Here is a 9,833-nt window from a genome sequence, read left to right as displayed (position 1 = left end):
GCTGAGCCTGCGCGTCCGGAGCCTGTGCTCCGCAACGGGAGAGGCCACAACAGTGAGAGGCCCGCATACCGAAAAAAAAAAAAAAAAAGATCTGATGGAGGGAATTTGCCATCAGTGCCCCCAACTCCCATTTGACCTCACTCTCTACGGCCTCCCACCTTCTCAGATGCCTGGTGCTTTCCTGCCACCTACCTCCCTCTACCAGGAGAGAGGGAGAATACACTGACACATACTTAGGCAGTGGTCCCCTCATGCCAGGCACTAGAGTAAGTTTTATATATATAAAATATAATATACTGTAGATATTATAGATATATTATAATATAGATAATTAGACATATAGGTATATATAATAGTCGATATTATATATAATAATGAAATATTAGAAATATCATAAATAAAATAAAATAATGCTTATTTAATCTTTACAGAAACCCTTTAAGGTCAGTGCTTATCATTTTTCAGATGAGGAAACTGGACCCCAGAGAAGTGAACTGACTTGTTGAAGGTTAACAGCTAGGAAATGGCAGGCAATCCAGGCAGTTTGGTTCAAAACTCCACACTGTTGATCACCATACAATCTGGAATTCAGGGACTTCCCTGGTGGCGCAGTGGTTAAGAATCCGCCTGCCAATGCAGGGGACACGGGTTAAATCCCTGGTCCGGGAAGGTCCCATGTGCCACAGAGCAAATAAGCCCATGTGCCACAACTGCTGAGCCTGTGCTCTAGAACCCACGAGCCACAACTACTGAGCCCGCGTGCCACAACTACTGAAGCCTGCGCCCCTAGAGCCCGTGCCCCGCAGCAAGAGAAGCCACTGCAATGAGAAGCCTGATCACCGCAACGAAGAGTAGCCCCCGCTCGCCTCAACTAGAGAAGGCCAGAGCACAGCAACGAAGACCCAACACAGCCAAAAATAAATTAATTAAATAATTTTTTAAAAATCTGGAACTCACAGGGAGAAGGCAAGGATGAGGGCAACTTAAGGGATGTGATTAATAGCACTAATATTTCTACAAAAACCTACGAGCTGCTATTACACACTTACTTAATTCTCGCAACACTATTGTGAGATACGTTTCATTGCCTCCTTTTACAGCTGAGGAAACTGAACCCCAGAGGAAAAGGCCCTTGCCCAAGTTTATCCAGCAGGTCAGTGCAGAGCCGTAGTTAGAACCTCAGTCTGACGACTAAGTTAGTATTCCCTCACTCTTCCAAACCACCTCTTAGACTCCCCACCAGCAGATTCCTCACCACCAGAAAATAGCATTTTAAGAAGACCAGAAGAAGGAATAACAATGCCTAAATGGCAAAGCTCAGATATTACTGTGCAGATGAGAAACATGTTCTCTTTTTTACATCTGACTTTCTAACATCCCTTAAATCTGCCCCCACAACTGACCCTGCATATTTACCCAAGAACACCTCATTTGTTCAGTGAATATGAACAGAGCTCCTACTCTGGCTGGGTGCTGAGGAAACAAAAATGAAACACTCATGTTCCCTGCCCTGGGAGAGCTCACAATCTGGCAAGGGGAAAACGGCAGCTGAACCAATAATAAGGGTATAAAACCGTGACGGAGATGCCTGTTACACACAACATCAGGCAGATCTTCCCAGTAGGTCAAGGTAGGTCTCAGTAGACGTGATGTTTGTGCAGAGTCTTGTGAGGTGGTTAAAAGGAGTTACCTTGGAGGAGAAAGAACTGAGAAACCTGCGTATGAAAAGTATGGAGCACTGGATATCCAGAACTCCTTCAAGGAACTGCTAATAGTTTTTAGGGCCCACCGAGCAGGACAGGTGTTAACTAGAGTGATGAGAGCACCAGAGGTTTTGTTAAGTTAAATTATTTAAATCAGTGAGAAGGCAGGGTACTCATTCATCTCTTGGTAATTGTTTTTTATTTAAATCTTGCTCCTAATACAATTTCTCTTAGAACAGAAAGGTCCAGACCTCTGTTTTCATCCTACAGGTGACATTACCCCCATTTTATAGCTGAGGCTCTGAGAAGTCATTTACATCAGGTGGAAAAAAAGATGACTTTCACTTAGCAAGCACTTAGTATGTGCTAGGTAGTGTACTAAGCACTTTATATACATTTATCTTGCTTGATCCTCAAAAATACCCTTGAGATAGTTTCCTAAAACTTGCTAACTTCTTTCACATTTCATGTTTTTGGACATGCTATTTCTTCTGCCCTGTAAGTATTCCTCTGTTTTTACCTGCTACACGGTTTAGGCTTCAGACTAATACGCTTTAGATAAGAGAGCCAGCAATACAGTGGTTCAAACAGGATAGAAGTTTATGTCTCTCTCATGTAATGGTTTGGAGATAGGCATGTGATCCAAGGTGCATGAGGCAGCTGTGCTCTCCAAGGTCATCCAGGGACCCAGGTTCCTTCTGTTTTGTTGCTCTGCCATCCCTTCATGGCCCAAACTCTTCTACCCACACCATGTCCTGATTCCAGCCATGGGAAGCAATTCACTGGGAGGGGTATTTCTATTATTAAGAGGAAGAGGAGAAAAACAGAACTGGGAAAACAAGCAGCATACTCTGCCTTCCCTACTTGTCCTTTATCATCCAGTTCACATGGTGCCGCCTCTGCAAAGCCTTCCTGAATCTCTTTCCAAGAAGAATTATCATCCCCTCCTCTGTGCTTCTACAGCCCCTTCTATCAATACTTTGTTGCTTTATACTCCCCAGTGTACAAGCCTGATCCCCTCACTTGTAAATAATAAGCACTATAAGTACTGAGCACTTGCTATGTCCTAGGCACTGTGCTAGCAAGTTTTATGCATTAAGTCATTGAATCTTCCCACAACCCTGGGGATTTCCTCCTCTGTGAAATGGGCATAACAGGAATACTAACCTCATAGGGTTGCTGTGAGGATTAAAAGAACAGGTATTGAGATAGGTACTGAGTACATGCTCAATAAAGAGTAGCTACTACTATTGTGTAAATACGGATTGATACATGTACCAATGTAAGGGGTTAGTCCAGTTATAAATTATGCTCCCTGCCCTACACAGCTCACAGCTGAGCTGGGAACGTTAACCTCATGCCAGCGTGTGTAGGCATCTAGAGCTACACAGTCTGAGGGTTCTTGGTAAGGCGAGAAGTGCTCTACAAATATAAAATGCCTAAGTCATGGAAGGCACCACTTTATCCCCCTCCCCTCAAGTGAGAAAGCTAACTTACCCCAGGCCACACAGCTAGTAAGTGCCAGAACCATGACTCAAACCAGACTTATTTTAGTGGGTGAGGGGGGGCAGTGTTTGGCTAGATAAGTCCCATGAATCTGTGACACTTGATAGACCACGTGGCAAAAGTCCAGACGCTTAGGCCATACACAACACTACCACTACCTAGTGGCAGCAATGAGTATTGCAGTCATAGCATCTCATTCACTCAAATGAGGCAGAAGTATCCCAAGTATCAATTTTGAACTGTTTTAATATATTAGATATAATCAAGATCTTTTCAAAACATTTGGTTTTCTCTCTCTTATCAACAAACTTATCAACTTATCAACAATATCAGGTCATTTCCATTGTTCTTAGCCACTCGCATTTCCTAGATTTGTTCTTCTTTACCCTTTAGAATTTCTGAAATCAGAATGTGTGTTATAATAATGGGTCAGCCTCCAAGAGGAGGAACAAGTTGTCAGGTAGTTGTCAGGTTTATGCAGTGTTACTTCAGATGTGTGATTTTCAATGAAAGAGTTGGTTATTAACTTAAATTTGGATCCCTAATTACTGCTTTAAATGTCTTCAAAAAGATTTCATAGTGATACAAAGAAAAAGTTACTGTTTATGCAAGAAATGGCCTGCCACCCACCAGTCAGTGCAGTTACTGGCAGTCTTCCCAAATACATCAGAGAATTTTCTGAGTGGTGTGAGGTGGGTCTGACAAATTGGTCCATCAAGTCCTATAACGCAGACACTAAACACCTACCTGTCAAAAGCTTCCAGCTAACTTTCAAGAAAAGCTGTTTCACCTCCAGCAATATGCAGTGCAGTTTGTGGAGAGAGGAGGGGCGCTGTGTGTTTATCCGAAGCAGAAATCCACATGAAACACCAATAGTCTTCAATATGTCTCAAGATAATACTGTTAATCTTTTAAAAATTAAGTTCACTTACATGAGATGCAAAAAAGCAGCACCATCACCATGACATTCTGCATAATTATTGATGAATGACCTAAAGGGGAGCTACAGCATATCGTATAGACGTCCCACGGTACACGCAGACATTGACTGTGATCCTGAAAAACAAAGGGAGCGCTTGTAGGAAGAACTATGTGCTCTCAGTTGTTTTTCTTAATTATGTACCTATAATGTGGCAGTTCTCCCCCCACCCCAAAGTGGACTTAAATCAATCGGGCATCTTACATGGAGCAGTGTCTTAGTATCAAGAAGCTCCAGTTTTCCCTTGACTCTACGCCACTCATTATAGAGGTGTGACATGTGTCGCCTGTTCTGACACTCTTTTCTAGCATTATGTTGTCCCACCATGACAGGAGAATGATAACATTGGGTTGGCCAAAAAGTTCGTTCGTGTTTTTCATAGGATGGTATGGAAAAACCCGCGCGAACGTTTGGCCAGCCCAAGCCATCAGCGATAGCAATGTAGGTTTGTATAGCGCTTTAGAGTTTCCAAAGTCCTCACGCATATTTGCTCAGGTCATTCTCACAACTGCTCCAGAGGCAGTCCTTTTTTCTGATGGGGAAATGGGGCTCAGAGAGCTGACCTGGCCTAGGTCACACAGCATGACTGAACCCTCCTCCTCCCCTCTCATCCCTTCTTCATCCACCACCCAGCCAACTTCCTTTCTCTCTCTCCCTTCAGCCTTTCTGTTTCCTTTCTCTGTCCACACATCTCTGCTTCCCTGTCTCTGTTTCTCTCCATCCCTGTCTTAGGAGTTTATTTTTCTTTCCTTCCCTCTCTTTTTTTCTCTTTATCCCCATATCTCTCTGTCTTTTGTCTCATTATCTCTTTAATTTTCTGTCTTTTTCTTAGTTTCCCCTCTGTTTTTAACCTTCTTATTGCCTCTCTCTTCTCCCTCCTCCTTCTGTTTTCTCTCCTTCTCTCCCCTCTCTCCCACTCCTTTTCCTCCTCCCCTCCCTCCCCTGGTTTCTTAGAGCCTGAAGATGACAGTTTTCTCTCCTACAGGCCAGCATCTCTCCTCTGAGGAAGAAGTGGATGGAGCATAGGGTAGCAATGAGAAGGCGTCTTGGCCTTTGTCGCCCCCTAGAGTCTGTTCATTTTGCCCGAACTTCCTGCCCCAGACTGATCCCCTTCAGCCCCAGCCAGCTGTCCCAGAACTGGGATTCCTGGGGAGAATCCAGCCAGGACCAGTCTCCACATATCTTGCCTGTGTCTGTCTGAAAAGACCAAGTTAAATGGAAAGTTCTGGGCATCTTGACAGGGAAAGTAAAACTAATGCCAAACTTGGAATTCCTAGATGTGGATTGGATCCTGGCTCAGCCAGTTACCAGCTTTATGACTTTAGGCCACCACCTTGTCTTTCTGAACCTGCGTTCCTCACCCACGAGGTGGGTTACCTTGCAAGGGCTGTTGTCAGGGATTAATTAAGGCCATGATGGTGAAAACACCTGCCATATCACGGGTGCTCAGTTAAGTGTTGATTTAGACTCAGAGTCTCACAAAAGGGAGGCTGCTCAAGAGTGAGGAAGTGGAGAAGGAAGGGGTGTTTAGTACAGGAGCCCCATGTTCTGTAATTGCAAGAAGTGGCCACAAATTCTTCCCCAGCCTTCAGGAGATGGAGTCTGTTTCCTCACCCCCTGAACATGAGTGGGCTCTGTGATTTACTTTGGCCGAAGGCTGTTAGCAAATGTGATGCAAGCAGAGGCTTAAAAAGCACTTACACATCGGGACTTGGCCTCTCTTCCTGCTCTGGGAAGCCTGGGACTGCCCCCAAGTGAAGAATCCCCGGCCATCAGCCAACCAGCTACCCACCCACCAGGCATGTAAGTAAGGCCATCTCTGCCATATGATCACAGATGCGTGAGTGTTTTCATTATTTATTGCTGCATAACAAGTTACCCCCAAAGAAGCTTAAAACCACATTTATTATCTCACTCAGTTTCTGAGAGTCGGGAGTCTGGGAGCAGCTTAGCTGGAATGGGAATCTGGGGGCTGGCAAGAGCAGGGGAAACCGAGTCAACACTGGCCACACCCTGCCTGCTATGGAGCCCCCTGGTGCAGCCCCGGCTCGACACACAGGCAAGCCTGCTTCCCTCCCAGGGAACTGAACATCAGGACCCGGAGCGTCCTCAGCTGTGAGCCTCCCCAAGCCCTCATTAAACAAATGGGGAAGCTTGCCCAAAATCACACCACAAACCTGCAGCAGCAACAGGATTAAAGCCAGCACTTCTGCTCCCTGCCCTGGGCTTGTTTCTTTGCAATATATAAAGAGCACATCGCAACCCTGGTGACACTTTTGTTCAAAACTGAATGGATTTTAAAATATTGCCCTTCTGGGACTCCAAGACCAGCCCAGGGCAACAAGGAAAAACTAGCAAGAACAGGAAGGAGAGAGAACTTATTACCTGATTACTTCTCCTTCACCCCACCCTCCTGCCCCTTCTCCCTGCCCCTTGCAACCCAGGATGCCTGCCTCTGTATGACCAGACCTCACTGAGGCACCTGCCCCAATGCTGCTTCCCAAGAGATGCATGTCAATTAGAGAAAATCCAAATCAGAACCTAAACCTAGTCCTAGAATCTTAGCGTCTCAGTACAGGAAGGAAACTTCTCCTGGACTGTGTTCTCTCCATGACAGGTGGCTATTCAACCTCTGCTTACATGCTTCCAGAGACCAGGAACTCACTACCTCCTGAACTGGTTGGAAAGAATTGGTTGAAAAGCGCTTTGGAGACAGATCTACCTACATTCAATCTCTGTGATAAAAAGCTGTGCAACCTTTGGTAAGTCATTTGACGTCTCTACTCCTCAAATGTCTCCTCTGCAAAACGGGAATAAAGCCTCCTGAGCAGGATTGTTGTGATAATTAAATGAGGTTATAAATGTGTGCAAAATTCCCAGAAAGCCATCAGCACACGACAGTTTTTATTACATAAGCAGAAGGTGAGAACAAGGGGGAACACAGGGATCTGCCTCTTTTTTTTTTTTTTTTTGGCGGTACGTGGGCCTCTCACTGTCGTGGCCTCTCCCGTTGCGGAGCACAGGCTCCGGACGCGCAGGCTCAGCGGCCATGGCTCATGGGTCCAGCCGCTCCGTGGCATGTGGGATCTTCCCGGACCGGGGCATGAACCCGTGTCCCCTGCATCGGCAGGCGGACTCTCAACCACTGCGCCACCAGGGAAGCCCAGGATCTGCCTCTTAGAGTCACTACTTCCCTCCTGAGCACCCCCCCATCCCCACGTCCCAGTCAGGGATGCAAGAGATTAGGGTCTCTTGAGGTTTCTCCCCAGACATAGGAAGTCAGAATTCACCCATCAACTCAGGGATGCAGGAAGGCACTGGGCAGCCGAGTGTCAGAGGGTGAGCTGTGCTCTCAGATGGATGTGCTGGACCTAGAATATTCAAGGATGGAGGAAGAAAATGAGAGGAGAAAGAGAAGAGGAGAGAGAAACCAAGTGTGTATACGGAGGTGATGGAGAGGTTTTAGCGAGAAGTCAGTCATGTTGGCGTAGCTAAGACGCTGCAGCCCAGGCATAGGTGAGGGGAGTTAGGAAATACCTCCTCTCCTCTGCTTGTTCTTTCTCCAACATCCAAGTTACTCTGCATCTCTGGGAGGGTGGAGGACGGGGCAGGGAGAAGCTGGCAAGGCTGCTGCTGTGAAATCAGAGAGGCGCAGGCTGGATCGGAGTGAAGAATCCGACACTGGGGGGCAGGGGTGCACCTCTCATCATGCAAATCATCTTCCACAAAGCAAAACAAATTTGCAAGCAAATCACTCAGTGAGCGAAGTGGCTAGGGAGCATTGGAAAGGAAAAGGAAACTCATTACACCTTCCAATTGTCATTCTCCTACAATATACAAACTGCCACAGGAGCCTTTTGATTTAGTCGCTGCCTCTGTGGTTTATCTTAGTGTCTTTATAAACTGCTCAGAGGCTTTCCCTGGGCTTTCTTTGAGCTCAGTATCTCCCGTAGCTCCACCCCCTCCCTCTGCCCTTTTCCTGAGCCCCTACGGGCGCTCCCATCCTTCACCTCTCTGGGACGTAACAGTGCCCTGAGTTACCAGCCCCAGGCCACAGCCCATAGCCTGTCGCTTTCCCTAAACCCTACCCACACCTTTGTAAACAGTCCCTTTTAAAAACTCACCTCCTTACCTAGAATAGGCAAATGCATAGAGACAAAAAGTAGAACGGGGGTTGCCAGGGGCTGAAGGGAGTGGGGAGAGGCATTAGTGTTTAAGGGATACAGAGATTCAGTTGGGGAAAATGAAAAAGTCCTGGAGATCCATGGTGGTGATGGTTGCACAACAGTGTGGATGTACTTCTGCAGCTAGAGCAACTAAAGTCAGAAAGGATTAACTAACTTGGGCAGTTATTCCTCCTTCTCCTCCTCCCAGTCCATCATCCATCCATTCACCCATCTACCTCCTACCCTTCCAGCCACCCACCTCCATCATTCATTCATAATCTCATGTGTCCATTCAGTTAGTCATCAAACATTCTCAGGTGCACGAGCCTGTGCTTGACCCCCAGAGTTGGATCAGCAGGCTCTGGCCCTCGGGGAGCTCACAGTCCAGTGAAACACACACCTAACTTTTGAGACCACAATGCTGAGCAGCACAGTGCTGTGGACAAAGACCTGGGTCACCGTCCTGACGCCACCCTTAGATAACATCTCTGGGTACCACTATCCCCTTTTTATCCTTTCCTACATACAGGCCAGTTTCTGCCACCAGATCCAGAGACTCTGAAAAACACAGGGACCGAGTCTTCTTCTTCATCATCGTAGCCTGCAGCCATTAAGCTGAGACCCCACGAGAGCAGTCACTAAGCACTGTCCAAGCTCAGCTAACCACTTAACATGGTGCTGTGGACTGAGCTGTGTCCCTGTCAAACTCCTATGTTGAAGCCCCAACACCCAATGTGACAGTATTTGGAGACAGGACTTTTAAGGAGGTAATTAAGGTTAAATGAGGTCATAAGGGCAGAGCTCTAATCTGACAGAACTGACGCACAAAGGAAAGACCATGTGAGGACACGGCAAGAACAGAGTCATCCACAAGCCAAGGAAACAGGCCTCACCAGAAACCAACTCTGCTGGCACCCTGATCTCGGACCTCCAGCCTCTAGAACTGAAAAAACACATTTCTGTTGTTTAAGCCACCCAGTATGTGGTATTTTGTTATTGCAACCCAAGCAGACTAATACGTGGATTATCCCCATTCATCTTCACAGCAATCCCTTCTTACGGATGTGGGATGTAAAGTTCAGAGAGGGGAGATCAGTTGCCAAGGTTACAGTCTGAAAGTGGCAGAATCCAGACTCACACTTTGATCAGGCAAACACCAAAATTGCTGCTCTTAAGCCTTTGCTATGCCGTCTCCCTCAGTGTCCCAGTACCAGCAAAGGGCCTGGCCAGAGTATGAGCTTCATGAATGAATGAATGGATGGACAGCTGCCCGTCATCCTGACACTTGAAGATGTCTCTTCTATCCCAGGCCCTTTAAAGACGTTCACCCGGGCCTTCCCTGGTGGTGCAGTGGTTGAGAGTCTGCCTGCCGATGCAGGGGACACGGGTTCGTGCCCCGGTCTGGGAAGATCCCACATGCCGCGGAGCGGCTAGGCCCGTGGGCCATGGCCGCTGAGCCTGCGCGTCCGGAGCCTGTGC

At 46.9% G+C, this 9,833-nt stretch overlaps 1 long non-coding RNA gene across 2 annotated transcripts in view; it reads right to left on the bottom strand.

Moving 5' to 3' along the window:
- LOC114486027 (uncharacterized) overlaps window positions 1–9,833 on the bottom strand; it is a 23,876-nt gene that overhangs the window by 1,656 nt on the left and 12,387 nt on the right. The window lies entirely within an intron of this gene.

This window comes from Physeter macrocephalus, chromosome 4, assembly GCF_002837175.3.
Source record: "Physeter macrocephalus isolate SW-GA chromosome 4, ASM283717v5, whole genome shotgun sequence".
Taxonomy (NCBI): domain Eukaryota; kingdom Metazoa; phylum Chordata; class Mammalia; order Artiodactyla; family Physeteridae; genus Physeter; species Physeter macrocephalus.
Note: the sequence above shows the minus strand (reverse complement) of the source record. Positions and strands in the feature narration are given on the sequence as shown.